General features: G+C 41.5%; 1 pseudogene; it reads right to left on the minus strand.

The window, feature by feature from the left end:
* Nucleotides 1–271: 271 nt before the first annotated feature.
* LOC123454587 lies at nt 272–16,236 on the minus strand (annotated as a pseudogene).
* Between the last annotated feature and the right edge of the window lie 16 nt (nt 16,237–16,252).

Here is a 16,252-nt window from a genome sequence, read left to right on the forward strand (position 1 = left end):
TTCATGAGCAAACATTTCATTTACAAATAATGTCATATTCAAGGTCACCATGGTTTTGAACTTTGGATTACAACAAACTTTTGGAAACTCCTTGTGTACTTTGCACCAATAGCACTTTTTTTTTCCCCCGAGGTACAGTCTCACTCTAGCTCAGGCTGACCTGGAATTCACTATGTAGTCTCAGGGTGGCCTTGAACTCATGGCGATTCTCCTACCTCTGCCTCCTGAGTACTGAGATTAAAGGCATGTGCCACCACGCATTGCTCTAGCACTTTTTTATGAGGTGGCGGGGAGGGAGAATTGGTGCATCAGGGCTTCCAGCCACTGCAATCCAATGCCAGACACGTGGGCCACCTAGTGTGCAAATGCGACCTTGTATTTGCATCACCTTGTGAGTCCGCCTTAAGTGGGATCTGGAGAGTCAAATATGGGTCCTTAGGCTTTGCAGGCAAACACCTTAACCACTCCGTCAACCTCCACCAGCACTTCTTTTTTTTTTCTTCTTGGTAGCAAACTTTTATTTAAATCTTACATAAAACTCAAGCTTTATAAAAAGCCAACATAATTGAAAATTGAGTTCTCGCTCTAAAGCCTTAAGTATCCAAAGCTTGGAACAGTTAATTTAAAAATAAGCCAACAAATAAAACAGAAAACCCCTGCAGCAGATCCTGCTGAAATACTTAAAAAAAATCTAAGTGAGCATAATCTTTACAAAAGTGATTTCAGCTCAACAGCTGTAAAATGAAAGCTATCTTAATTCTTCAATGGGAGCCACGGCTTCATATCACCAATTTAGAACCTCCTCTTTCTCATTAAATTTGGCCACAAGCCAAATTTCTGGGTAACCTGTTTTCAGGAAATCCTCTTGAAGAGACCAAGTACAAACATAGAAGAGAAACTGCCTAAGCAAGTAGGACAGTGTTCCCTAATAGTGTGCAAAGAATGGAGAGTTCAGGATTAATCTGTGGAACTTGATCTGGACCTTGAACGAGATCTAGATTGGGATCTTGAAGCAGCTCTTTTTGGTGGAGCCTTAGATGGTTCAGGGAGAGGTGAATGGGACCAAGACTGGCTTCTAGATCAGGACTTTGACTTTATATCACCTTTTCCATTATCTTTGGGGGAGCGAGGGCAAGACCTGCTTCTTGAGTGTGAGTGGGAGCCCTGATCAGACTTCGGTTTAGATTTGCTTTTGGATCTAGATTTCCTGCCTTTTGATCGAGACCGTGTTCGACCTTTGCTCCGCGACCTGGATCGAGAGTGACTTTTTGAGATACTTGGAGACCTACTGCGGCTGCTTCTGCAACTCTTACTTCGTGACCTTCTTCTAGATCGTGACCTAGATCAGCTTCCAGAGTAAGAGCACCTGTGCCTTGTTCCTGGCTTATCTTCAATAGGCCTAATATTTCTGCCATTTATTTCTGTACCATCCAGTTTATCCAAAGCGTGCTTCATGTCAGAGTAGGAGGGAAATTCAATGACATCCTCATTACTGCGTTCTCTGTGAGCATCCGCATATGTCACTTCACCTGCTTGCCACGTGAAATCCTTTGAGTCTTGCCAACTGCAGCGACTAGCGATTTTCTACAATACACCTGTACTCTGTACGAACAGCGGTCCGTATTTGTCTCTGCCAGAGGTTCCACGACGGCTGCACCCGCCTCCCCCACACCACAGTGTGAGGGTTTCGGAGGTGGCTCGGCCGCAAAACACGCAAGGCAACAGTCACTGCGGCTTCCGTAGCTGCGGCCGCGGCGACCGCGACGCGGGCCCGGGCGTGCTCCACGGTCCCGCGCTCGCCACAGAGCGGCTCGCCGTTCAGCTCGTAACCGGCATCGTCGGCGTCGCGGGAGTCCCCGAACCCCGCGAAGCCGCACCCATTTTGGAGGCCTACTTCGAGAAGGCGGCCCCAGCCGCCGAACGGCGCTGGCTGTCCCTCTCCCGGACGCGGAAGCTCAGGCGTCCCACGTGGACGCGCGGCACGTCCGCGGCGGGCGGGCTCCCGGAGGCTGGCGGGGCGGCGGGAGGTCGCGGGCGCGGGGACGGCAGGAGCGCGAACGCGCGCCCCACAGCCCGGCCGAGCCGCCGGCGACGCTGTACGCGTGCGGGGCGGGGCCGGCGTGTGGCGTCGGCGTGTGACGTCGGCGCGTGACGCTGGCGTGTGACGTAGGCGTGTGACGTCGGCGCGCAGCACGTCCCCGCCCCGCCCCGCCCCGCCCCGCCCCGCCCCGCCCCGCCCGCGCGTCGCCGACGGCAGCCGCGGGAAGCTTCTCCGTGAAGGCTTACCTTGCTTCCGGAATCTTCTCCGCGTCGGCCCAGTCCACTTCATGTTCGCTCCAGCCCTTCTTTTTTTTTTTGGTTTTTTCGAGGTAGGGTCTCACTCTGGTCCAGGCTGACCTGGAATTAACTCTGTCATCTCAGGGTGGCCTTGAACTCATGGCGATCCTCCTACCTCTGTCTCCTGAATGCTGGGATTAAAGGCGTGCCCCACCACGCCCGGCCAGCCCTTCTTTTTTTAAAAAATATTATTTATTTATTTGAGAGAGAAAGAGACTGATACAGAATGGGTGCTCAGAGCCTCCAGCCACTGCAAACAAACTCCAAACACATGCACCACCTCATGCGTCTGGCTTACTTGGGTTCCGGGGAGTTGAACCTGAGTTCTTTAGCTTTGTAGGCAAACTCCTTAATGGCTAAGCCATCTCTCAAGCCTCTGAGCACTTCCGTTTTGAAAAGATTTTATCTATTTGAGAGAGAGAGGAGGAAGAGGAGGGGGAGGAGGAGGAGAGGGAAGAGGAGGAGGAGGGGGAGGAGGAGGGGGAGGAGGGAGGAAGGGAAGGATAGTTCATGTGGTTTGCTGTGGGCTCTGGCAGACCCTCTAATTCTGCCAATCCTCTGGGGGGAATCCACGGCCGTCTTTGCCCTGGGGCTTTGCACCTGATGTCTAGTGGCCAGGTTCAAAACACAAAACCTGAAAATGTTTTTGTGACTCATCTCCACCCCAGCACCGCCATCCAAAAACCACTGGTGACAAGGCTCCAGGGATTGTAATCTCTTGGGAAGAGTATATCTCACACCTGTGCAGTAAGCTCATATAGGAGTACCATTTTCATTCAATGATTCAATGCGACGTGTGAGGTGAAGTGGTTTGACATGACATGCCAGCACACGACAGCCAAGAACATTGGGTACCATGCCTCCTGAGGTTCAAGATAAGGAGGTTTAGCCCCATACACCCATTGTTCAGAGCATCCAGAGAACATTTCCTGCATGGCTCCTGCGTGGCTGCATGCTCTTCACATGTGCTGATAACTCATAGCCGCACATATTCTCTGATGCCTTGAGAAACAAGACTCCCACTGAATTCAGACGTTCCAAATCAGGGGCTGGGGAGATGACTCAGCAGTTGAAGGCATTTGCTTGCAAAGCCTGTTGGTCGTGATTCAATTTCCTAGCACCCATATAAAGCCAGATATAAAAAGTGGCACATGCATTTCCTTCTCACTACTCAGTTCCTTTCATGGGTACCACCAAGGTTTTTCATGCCAGGAGATACAGTTTCTCTCCCACTGCCTTATTCTCCATCACTTATGTCTATAAAAAGCAATTATAGCTCTGCTGTCTCACACCCTCCCTTTTATTTAATTTACTTGTCAAATCAGAGGTTAACACGGAGGACACCACAGATGACCTTTTCCAATATATGTCTTCACTTCAGCAAATTTGTAGGGCTCCAGGGATGGCTCAGCAGTTAAGATTCTTGCCTGCAAAGACTAAGGACACAGGCTTGATTTCCCAGTACCCATATAAAACCAGCAGCACAAGGTGGCACATACATCTGGAGTTTATTTGCAGTGGCTAAAGACCCTGGTGCCCCATTCTCTCTCTCTTCCTCTTTATCACTGTAACTTAAATAAATAAATAAATAAATAAAATTCTATTGTTGGGCTGGAGCGATGGCTTTGTGGTTAAGGCTTTTTCCTGCAAAGCCAAAGAGTGCAGGTTCGATTCCCCAGTACTCACGTAAGGCCAGATGTACAAGGCATGTGGAGTGTTTGCAGTGGCTAGAGGCCCTAGTGCACCCATTCTCCCTCCCCCTCTCTTTCTCTATTTCTCTGACTCTCTCTTAAATAAATAATAAAAATCTATTGTCCATAAATGGACATATAGATGAAGAAAGGCAGAAGTTATATGGCAAAGGAAAAAAAAAAAGAAAGAAAAAAACCTCTCCTTTTGACCATATGGATCAATAAAGGTGACCTTATCATAAGGAAAATAAACCAAACTCAGAATGCAAGTATTCCATGATGTTGCTGTAAGTTAAATCTCAAAATCACAGGGAAACAGAGTAAGATGATGGTAATGGGAACTTTGGTGTTTAGGAATATGAAGCTATACTGGTCAAAGGGTAAAAAGTTTAGCCATATCTGGGCATGGTGGCACACATCTTTAATCTCAGCACCTGGGAGGCCAAGGTAGGAGGATTTCTGTGAGTTTGAGGCCAGCCTGAGACTACCTAGTGAAATCCAGGTCTTGCTCTAGCAAGACCCTACCTCAAAAAATCATACTTAGCCATAAGATGAATAACTTTTGGATATATATAGCATATATTTGAGCATTGCATATAGTGATAATAACCAGCATTGTTGAAACTTACTAACAAAATAGAACTTAAGTGCTTTCAAAACAGATACAGAGTATCTACAAGAGGAGAGAGATATGATGGTTCATTTAAGTGTGGCAGCCATCCCACAAACACAATATAACACATCTTTACACCGGACACATTTACAGTTTGTATTTGTAACTAGACTTCAATAAAACTGCAGTGCATTCAAGGAAATGAATTGAAATAAACAGACTGAGTAGAAGATGTAGAAAGACTGAATAATACCATATTCTATTTTTTGTTTGTTGTTAGTATATAGAAAAACTACTGATTTCTGTGTGTTTATTTTGTATCCTGCTTTGTTGCTAAAAGTGTTTATTAGCTCTAACAGTTTGATGGTAAAGTCTTTAGGGTCCTTTATGTATAGAATCATATCATCTACAAATAATGATAATTTGATCTCTTTCTTTTGAATTTGTATCCTTTTATGAGCATCTTTTGCCTAAGACTTTCAGTACTATATTAAATAAAAGTGGGGACAGTGGACAGCCTTGTCTTGTTCCTGAACTTAGTGAAAAAGCTTCAAGTTTTTCCATACTTAGTATTATGTTGGCTGTAGGTTTGTCATAAATAGCTTTTTTGTTGTTGTTGTTGTTTTGAGGTAGGGTCTCACTTTAGCCCAGGCTGACCTGGAATTCACTCTGTGGTCTCAGGGTGGCCTTGAGCTCATGGCAATCCTCCTAACTCTGCCTCCTGAGTGCTGGGATTAAAGGTGTGTGCCACCACGTCTGGCTTTTTATCTTTTTTTTTTTTTTTTTTTTTGAGGTAGGGTTTCACTCTAGTCCAGGCTGACTTGGAATTCACTATGTACTCTCAGGGTGGGCTTGAACTCACAGTGATCCTCCTACCTCTGCCTCCCAAGTGCTGGGATTAAAGGCATGTGCCACCACAACCAGCATGAATACCTTTTATTATGTTGAGATATGTTCCTTCTATTCTCAGTTTCTGTAGGACTTTTACCATGAAGGGATGTTGGTTTTTGTTGAGTGCTTTTTCTGCATCTATTGAGATGATCATGTGATTTTTGTTTTTTAGCCCATTTATATAGTGTATTACATTTATCGATTTATGTATGTTGAACCATCCCTGCATCTCTGAGATAAAGCCTTCTTGGTCGGGGTGAATGATCTTTCTGTTATATTCATGTATTCTGTTGCCAATATTTTTTTTTTTGAGAATTTTTGCATCTATGTTCATGAGGGAGATTGTTCTATAATTTTCTTTTTTTTGTTCTATCTTTGCCTGGTTCTGACATCAGGATGATGCTGGGTTCATAGAAGGAGTTTGGTAGAATTCCTTCTTTTTCTATTTCCTGGAAAAGCTTAAGAAGCGTTGGTGTTAGTTCTTCCCTGAAGGTCTGGTAAAATTCACCAGTGAATCCATCTGGGCCTGGACTTTTTTTATTTGGGAGATTTTTGATAACTGCTTGGATCTCCATACTTGTTATATGTCTATTTAAGTGGTTAATCCCATCTTGATTTAATTTAGATAGGTCATATAAATCAAGGAAATCATCCATTTCTTTCAGGTTTTTAAACCTAGTGGAGTATATGTTCTTATAGTATGTCCCCATAATTTTTTGAATTTCCCTGGTATCTGTTGTGATGGTGCCTTTTTCATTTCTAATTTTATTAATTTGTGTCTCTTCTCTTTTTCTTTTGGTTAGATTTGCTAAGGGTTTATAAATCTTGTTTATCCTTTCAAAGAACCAACTTCTTGTTTCATTGATTCTTGGATTGTTTTTGGTTTGTATTTCATTAATTTCTATGCTAATCTTTATTTTTTCTTCCCATCTACTGATTTTTCAGTTTGCCTTGTTCTTTTTCCAAGGCTTTAAGGTGAAGCAATAAGTCATTTACTTGTGACCTTTCTAATTTCTTAATATAGGCACTTAAAGCTATAAATTTCCCTCTTAGTACTGCCTTCATTGTGTCCCAAATTTTGGTACGTTGTGTTCTCATTATCATTTGACTCTGAATTTTTTGATTTCCTTCTTTATTTCTTCATTGACCCATTCATCACTTAGTAGTGAATTGTTTAGTTTCTGTGATTTTGTGTATGCTCTGTATCTTTTCTTGCCATTGATGTGTAGTTTGATTCCATTGTGGTCAGATAGAGTGCAAGGAATTATTTTCAATTTTCCTATATTTGTTAAGATTTGCATTGTGTCCTAATATGTGGTCTATTTTAGAGAATGTTCCATGTGTTGCTGAAAAGAATGTGTATTCTGCAGCATTTGGATGAAAAGTCCTGTATATATCTGTTAGGTCCATTTGTTCTATGACTTTATTTAATCTAGATGCCTGTTTATATTTTGCCAGCATGACCTGTCAATTGATGAGAGTGGGGTATTGAAGTCACCCACTACAACTGTGTTTGGAGTTATCTGTGACCTTAGTTTGAATAGTGTTTGTTTGATGAAGTGCAAAGCCCCCATGTTAGGTGCATATATGTTTAGGATCATAATATCCTCCTGTTGGAGTGTTCATTTAATCAATATAAAGTGACTTGCCTTATTTTTCCAAACTAATGTTAGTCTGAAGTCTACCCTGTCAGACATTAAGATAGTGATCCCTGCTTGTTTTCTAGGCATATTTGCTTGAAACAATGTTTTCCAACCTTTCACCCTAAGATAGTGTTCATCCTTTGTAGAAAGATGAGTTTCTTGGACACAACAAATTGAAGGATTCTGCTTTTTAACCCAGTCTGCAAACCTATGTTTTTTTGTTGGGACATGGAGACCATTTATGTAAAGAGTTATTACTTAAAGGTGTGTATTTATTTATTTATTTTTACCATTTTTTCTTGTTTTGTAGTATTCTGATTTTACCTTTGCTCTCTTATATTAACTAGTATTTGAATATGGTTTGTTTTCTTCCAGGTTCCTTATATGTGTGCTTTTCTTTCTCTTGAAGGATCCTGTCCAGTATTTTCTGTAGAGCTGGTTTTGTCTTCAAATATTCCTTTAGCCTGCTTTTGTTGTGGAATGTCCTTATTTCCCCATCTATTTGAATGGATAGCTTTGCAGGATAAAGTAACCTTGGTTGAAAGTTGTTATCTTTCAGGACTTGGAATACATTCTTCCAAGCCCTTCTGGCTTTTAAGGTTTGTGTTGAGTAATTTGCTGTGATCCTGATGGGCTTGCCTTTGTATGTGACTTGAGTTTTCTGTCTAATTGCTTTCAATATATTTTCTTTGGTTTGTATGTTTGGTAGTTAAATTATAATATGGCAAGGAGAGGATATTTCTAGGTTTTGTTGGTTTGGTGTTCTAAAGGCTTTCTGTAGCTGCATTTGTACCTCTTCCAATTTGGGGGAAGTTTTCTTCTGTGATTTTGTTGAAGACGCCTACTATGCCTTTGGAAAGTAATTCTTCTCCTTCTACTATACCCTGAATTCTTATGTTTGATCTTTTCATAGTGTCCCAAATATCTTGAAATTCCCACTCATTCTTTTCTATAAGTTTGTCTTTCTCTTTGTTGGACTGTGTTAGATTTACCACCTGGTCTTCTAGTTTAGATATTCTGTCCTCTCCTTCATGTATTCTACTGGTGAGATTTTCTATAGAGATTTTAATTTCACTGACTGTGTTCTTAATTGCTGGTATTTCTGACTGGTTTTTCTTTATTATTTCTATTTCCTTATTTATGTCTTGTATTGACCTCCTTATTTCATTAAATCGATTTCCTGTGTTTTCTTTGATTCCTTTGATTTATTTGAACATATTTATAATCATTCTTTTGAAATCTTTATCAGGCATTTCCTCTAAATCATTCTCACTGGAGGTAATTTCTGATGCATTAATACTTTTTGGGGGATTTATATTGTCTTGATTTTTTGTGTTTCTTGTATTATAATGTAGAGATTTTGCATCTTGGATTAATTTAATGCTTGGATTTTCTAATTATCTACAGCATTATTAGATGTATCAATCAATCTGATGTTATATACCTCCAGGAAAGGATCTTAAGGTGCTAGGTGTGGCTCTTAAGACTCTCAGAGTAATCACAAAAGTGACCCTAAGTGTTGGGTTTGCCTATTATGAGAGTATTCAAGTAGGCTGAGTGGAACAAAATACAGGCAAATTCTAAAATTTAACTAAACAATGTACACAGTCAATGAACAACAGCACAGAGTATTTATGCAAGAGTAATTATTACAACAACCAGATCCTTTAACAAAGTCACAGTCTCTTAGGATGTGTGTTGCCCCACACCCTTAATCCTGTCAACAGGGAGGCTAAGATTTCTGGTCTTTTGAGGGTTCCAAGTCAGCTTGTGACCAAGTGAGACCCTTCCCCAATGAAGGACAGAAGAAGAAACAAAGGCAATATAAATCAGGAAGCAACAAATGACAAGCCCCAAATATAACTTACTTAAGAATGGCAAATCCGACCATCCATCAGATTTAACATACAACTTACCCTAACGTGGAAGGTGCAATTAGCACTTCTGATTCAAGCCTGTATACCAGGATTATTTGGTGGGTACTGACCTGGTGTAATCCCAGTTACTTTTTGGGATGGCTTTGGTCTCAATTACGCTGTGCTCCCACTTAGATCCCTCTTTGCTGTGCTGTGGGCTCAGGTAGGCTGGCTGGGTTAGTGGGTTGCTGCTTTGATTGCCTATGGTGGTGCTGTGTAGGTGAGTTCCCTTCTCCAGGTTGCTGGTGCTTGCTGGCACTTGCACTGGTGGTGGGGGAGGAGAAGCTGTGGATGGTGGCTGAAATTCTCCAGTTGGTCCTTGTGGTACTCTTTCTCATGAGCCACTCTGTTGGTCTCTGCCATCCTCCCTTCGCATTTCTTGAGTTTAAAAGGAGGCTGGTGAGAGTGAAGAATCCCCTCACTTGGCTCTTCCTGTAGCTCAGATCTAGCCTTACAGCTTGGCCACATGGACCTGATGCCGCTGCTGCTGCTGGAGCCACTTCTGTCTGCTTCTGTGGTCTCGACATCCTCTGAACCTCTCCTACTTTTCTGATGCATTTCACAATTTCTTATATACTTTACTTTTTAGTAGAAGAGTGTAGTTTGCTGGGTATTTTTGTTTTTTTGTTTTTTCACCACGAGGCTACTTTGGTGTGGTTCCTATGCTGCCATCTTAACTGGAAGTCCTCAATAATAACTCTTAATATCAATGGCCCCAATGCCTCAATCAAAAGACACAGGCTTGAACACTGGATTAAAAGGCAGGATCCTGCTGTTTGTTGCCTTTAGGAAAGTCATCTCTCAATAAAAGATAGACACTGTCTTAGGACGAAAGGATGGAAAGTGGTTTTTCAGGCAAATAGGCCTAGGAAACAAGCAGGAGTTGCTATCCTAATATCTGACAGGATAGACTTCAAACCAACATTAGTGAGGAAAGATAAAGAAGGTCACTTTATACTGATTAAAGGAACACTCCAACAGGAGGACATTACAATCCTAAACGTATATGCACCTAATATATCTCAACATAATAAAGGCTACTTATGACACACCTACAGACAACATAACACTAAATGGAGAAAAACTTGAAGTTTTTCCACTAAAATCAGGAAAAAGACAAGGGTGTCCACTGTCCCCACTTTTATTTAATATGGTGCTAGGAGTCTTAGCCATAACAATAAGGCAAGAGACACACATAAAAGGGATACAAATTGAAAAGGAAGAGATCAAGTTATTATTATTTGCAGATGACATGATTCTATACATAAAGGATTCTAAAGACTCTGCCAACAAACTGTTAGAGCTGATAAAAACCTATAGCCATGGAACAGGATACAAAACACACACACAGAAATCAGTAGCCTTCCTATATGCTAACACCAAACACACAAAGGATGAAGTCAGAGAATCACTCCCATTCACAACTGCATAAAAATATAAAGTACATTGGAATAAATCTAACCAAGGAAGTGAAGGATCTCTACAATGAAAACTTTAAAACACTCAAGAAAGAAATTGCAGAAGATGCTAGGAAATGGAAAGATATCTCTTGTTCTTGGATTGGAAGAATCAATATTGTGAAAATGGCAATCTTACCAAAAGCAATCTATACATTTAATGCAATCCCCATCAAAATTCCAATGGCATTCTTTACATAAATAGAAAAAAATAATCCAAAAATTTATTGGAAGCACAAAAGTCCTTTAATATCTAAACCAATTTTGAGCAACAAAAACAAGGCTGCTGGGGCTAGAGGGATGGCTTAGGAGTAAAGGAATTTTCCTGAAAAGCCCAAGGACCCAGGTTCGATTTCCCAGGACCCATGTTAGCCAGATGCACAAGGGGGTGCATGTATTGAGTTAATTTGCAGTGGCTGGAGGCCCTGATATGCCCATTCTCTCTCTCTCTCTCTGTGTAGGAAAATAAATAAAAGTAAAGTATATAAAAAAATAAGGGTTGTGGGCTGGGGAAATGGCATAGCAGTTAAGTCTAAGGACCCCAGTTTGATTCCCTAGCACCCATTTAAGCCAGGTGCACAAGGGGCGCATGTGCCTGGAGTTCATTTGCAGTAGCTACAGGCCCTGATGCGCCCTTTCTCTCTATCTGCTAATTCCTCTCTGTCTTTCTCAAATAAATAAATAAAATATTAAAAAATAATGAAAAAAATAAGGCTGGTGGTATCACCATACCTGATTTTAACCTATTATTACAGAGCCATAGTAACAAAAACCGCATGTTACTGGCACAAAAGCAGACATGTAGATCAATAGCACAGAATAGAGGACCCAGATATAAGTCCTATATAGCCACCTGATTTTTGATGAAAATGCTAAAAATACTCATTGGAGAAAAGACAGCCTCTTCAGCAAATGGTGCTGGGGTGGCTCTCTCCTTAGGATCTGCATCTATCTGAAAAAGAGAAGCAGATTCTCCAACAGAGAGTAAGTTAGCACCAGGTCAAATGAGATAACCCTAACTTTTTTTTTTTATAGAGAGTTTAATAGGTGTAGGTCCTCTTGTGCCTCATGATTGATGGTAACTTGATATTGGAGAGTGGGCTTATGTTTGGATATGGTTCTGACTTGTCTCCCAGTTCCAGCTATGGGTCTTGTACCACTGAGGGGATCAGTTAGCCGAATCAAGAGCAGTTGGTTCCCCACCATGGCTGTGTGCCACTGTTGCACTTGTGTGGGCATCACAACAGGTTATTTGCTGCTATGTAGGTTGGACCATGAGTTACTTGGACAGATATTGGTTGTTTCCCCCAGTCGCCCATGTAGCACCTTCTGGCACTAGACACGCTGACTGTCTGGGAACTGACTCTCTCCTGGCTTCCAGCCATGCCGTTCCATTTTACTTGTCAGCTGCATATGGTGTCTTCAGCAATAGGGTCTTACCACTAACCTTTGGTGGGTCATCAAGTACTCTGACAGAAATCTGTCATTCTTTTAGAAAACCTTGTAGGTTTCTCTGATCAAAAGCTCATTGTGGGTAATAGCCCCATGCTGGTACTGGGAGTTCCAGGTCAGTGCCCCCTAAGAAAATGAGGGTAAAAGGTAACTAATATACAGGATTTGAGAGGTGAGAGAGAGAGGGAGAGGGAGAGGGAGGGAGGGAGGGAAGATATAGAGGATTTAGGTTAGACTTGATACTACCCTCTCCAGTGTCTTGTGGTTCAGGTGTTTCCTGTAAGGGCCTGGTGAAAGTTCAGCCATTTGATCTACCTTTTAGGAAGTAGAATTTTATGGTACCCTTGCCGTTTGGGTGTAGATTAGTGTTTTGCACCCCTTTGAAGCCCTCGACTCCCTCCCCATCTCTCCTAGTGTCTAGTCCATGAAATACTTGCTGGGTGTGTAAGGTATCTTGGGTAGATTCAGGTTCGGTGCTGTAGATGAGTGAGACTATGTGGCAATTTTTTTTTTTTTCTGTGATTGGGTGAGTTCATTGAGAATGATCTGTTCCAGGTTCAACCATTTTTCCTCAAATTTCATTGTGTCATTTTTTCTTACTGCTGTATAGAATTCCATTGTGTAGATATACCACATCTTAGTTATCCATTCTTCTAGTGATGGACATCTGGGTTGATTCCAGCTCTTAGCTATTATGAATTGAGCTGGTACAAACATGGTTGAGCAAATATCTCTGGCCGGTGGTTTGAAGGTTTTAGGGTAGATGCCCAGTAAGGTAATAACAGGGTCTGTTGGTATCTCTATAGTCAGCTTTTTCAGGAGTGTCCATATTGCTTTCCAAAGTGGTTGTACCATCCTACATTCCCACCAAAAGTGGATGAGTGTTCCTGCTTCTCCACATCCTTGCCAGAATTTATTTTTGATTGATTTTTTGTTGTTTGCTATTCTTATTGGGGTAAGGTGGAATCTCATAGTTGTTTTAATTTGCATTTCTCTGATGATTAGGGATGATGAACAATTTCATAAGTGTGTGTTTGCCCTTTGTATTTCTTCCTCTGTGAACTGCCTGTTCATCTCTATGCCCCATTTTGTGAGTGGGGTGTTTGACTTCTTACTGTTTAGATTCTTGAGTTCTTTGTAGATTCTAGATATTAGGCCTCTATCAGTTGGATAACCCACAAATATTTTCTCCCATTCTGTGGGTAATCTATTGGCTTTGCTTATTGTATGCTTGTCTGTAAAGAAACTCTTCAGTTTCTTATGATCCCATTGGTTGAGTGACTGTTTAAGATTGTGAGCTACTGGGCTTTTCTTCAGGAAGTTTTTTTCCATTCCTATATCATGGAAAGTACTTCCTAAATTTTCTTCCGGTAGTATTTGAGTTTCTGGTCTTATATTCAGGTCTTTGATCCATTTGGATTTGAGTGTAGTGCATGGTGAAATGTATGGATCAAGTTTCAGTTTCCTGCATGTGTTTATCCACTCTGTCCAGCACCATTTGTTGAAGATGCTGTCTTTTTTCCAGCCTATATTGTTTGAGCATTTGTCGAATAGCAAGTAGCTATAGTTGCTTGACCCAAAGTCTGGGTCCTCCAGTCTATTCCATTGGTCTATACTCCTATTTTTATGCCAGTACCATGCTGTTTTTATTACTATGGCTTTGTAATATAGCTTTAGATCAGGTATGGTGACGCCACCAGAGGTATTTCTTTTGCTGAGGATGTTTGGATATGTGAGGAGTTCTGTCTTTCCATATGAAATCAGAGATAATTTTTTCTATGTCTGTGAAGAACACTGTGGAGATTTTAATTGGAATTGCATTAAATCTATATATTGCCTTTGGTAGGATTGTCATCTTCACAGTGTTAATTCTACCTATCCAGGAGCATGGGAGGTCTTTCCATTTTCTCAAGTCCTCCTCAATTGCTTTTTTGAGTGTTTTTATGTTTTTGTTGTATAAATCTTTCACTTCCTTGGTTAATGTTATTCCAAGGTATTTTATTTTTTTTTGTTGCCTTGAAAATGGGACTATGTCCCTTATTTCTTTCTCTGTATCTTTGTCATTTGCATATAGAAATGCTACTGATTTTTGTGCATTGATTTTGTATCCTGCTACTTTGCTATAGGAGTTAATCAGCTTCAGGAGTTTTGGGTTGGAGTCTCTTCGGTCTCTTACATATACAATCATGTCATCAGCAAATAGAGCTAACTTAACTTTGTACTTTTCAAATTGTATCCCTTTTATTTCCTTCTCCTGTCTTATTGCTTGAGCTAGGACTTCCAGAACTATATTGAAAAGCAGAGGTGAGAGAGGACAACCCTGGCTTGTTCCTGATATTAATGGGAATTCTCCAGTCTCTCTCCATTAAGTATTATTTGGGCCTTCAGAGCTTTGTATATTGCCTTTTTTATGTTAAAATATGTACAAACTATGCCAATTCTCTCCAATTTATTTATTTATTTATTTATTTATTTGAGAGTGACAGACACAGAGAGAAAGACAGATAGAGGGAGAGAGAGAGAATGGGTGCACCAGGGCTTCCAGCCTCTGCAAACGAACTCCAGACGTGTGCGCCCCCTTGTGCATCTGGCTAACGTGGGACCTGGGGAACCGAGCCTCGAACCGGGGTCCTTAGGCTTCACAGGCAAGCGCTTAACCGCTAAGCCATCTCTCCAGCCCCTCTCCAATGTTTTGATCATGAAGTGATGTTGTATCTTGTCAAAGGCCTTTTCTGCATCTATTGAAATGATCATGTGGTTTTATGTTTAACCTTGTTTATGTGGTGTATTACATTGACAGATTTCCATATGTTCAACCACCCTTGTGTTCCTGGGATGAATCCCACTTGGTCCAGGTGGATGATGCTTTTGATGTGTTGTTGGATTCGGTTTGTGAGGATTTTGTTCAGGATCTTTGCATCTAAGTTCATTAGGGAAATAGCCTGGTAGTTTTCTTTTCTTGTGGCATCTTGGCCTGGTTTTGGAATTAGTATAATACTAGCTTCAAAAAAGGAGTTGGGTAGCTTTCCCTGTATTTCAATTGTGTGTTACAGTTTTAGGAAGATTGGTTTGAGTTTTTCCATGAAGGTTTGATAGAATTCTGCTGAGAAGCCATCTGATCCTGGACTCTTCTTTCTGGGGAGGTTTTATTTTTTTATTACTTTTTCAGTGTCCATGAGTGTGATGGGTTCATTGAGGTGATTAATCTGCTCTGAGTTTAGCTTTGATAGATGGTATGCGTCCAGGAATTTATCCATCTCCTCCATATTATCCAGTTTTGTGGAGTAGAGGTTTTTGAAATAAGTCCTGATGATTCTCCCAATTTCACTTATGTCTGTTATGATCTCTGCTTTTTCATTTTGAATTTTGCTTGATCAAATTGGCCAGGGGTTTGTCAATCTTGTTTATTTTTTCAAAGAACCAGCTCTTTGTTTTGTCAATTGTCTTAATTTTTTCCTTGGTTTCCAATTCATTAATTTCTGCTCTGATTTTAATTATTTCTTTCCTTCTGGAGCTCTTTGGGTTGGATTTTTTTTTGTTTTTCCAGTGCCTTTAGGTGGATGGTTAGGTTATCGGTTTGGGATCTTTCTGTCATTTTTATGAAGGCATTGAGAGCTATGAATCCCAGCATTTGGGAGTGGAGGCAATAGAGTCAGAAGTTCAAGGTCATCCTCAGCTACACAGCTAGTTCGAGACCAGCCTGGGATACATGAGACCCTGCCTCACAACCCAAATGCATGTCCTTGATGGCTGAGGATGCTGAACACCTTCCTTACACACATGTCTGTGGATTTGGGATGGAAAGTTCTGTAGATGTCTGTTAGGTCTAAGTGATCTATGGTTTTGTTGAGCTCTCTTACTTCCCTGTTGAGTTTCAGTTTGTATGATCTATTACTGATAATGCTGTATTGAAGTCCCCAGCTATGATGGTGTTGGTGGTTATTTCTGTTTTATTGTCCAATGCCTGGACACAGGCTCCCTGGCCACAGAGACACACCAGCTAAGCCTAGACTGTCTGCTGGGACTGAAAATAGGTCCTTTGCACAATGGTCAGGGTAGGAGGGCAAGGCCTGGGCCACACATAGCTCTGGGCACAGTCCCATTACCAGATGATGACAGCTCAAGGCCTCTATGCCTCTTGGACCCTCCCGGGGCTTATCTGTGCATCAGTGTCCCAGGTACCTGGCACAGCTGGTCTTGGGCTTTCTGGTCTCTCAGGAGGCAGTCAGGACCCATCGTGTCCCTCCCTCTG

The sequence above is a fragment of the Jaculus jaculus genome, chromosome 14 (genome assembly GCF_020740685.1).
Source record: "Jaculus jaculus isolate mJacJac1 chromosome 14, mJacJac1.mat.Y.cur, whole genome shotgun sequence".
NCBI classification, from domain to species: Eukaryota; Metazoa; Chordata; class Mammalia; order Rodentia; family Dipodidae; genus Jaculus; species Jaculus jaculus.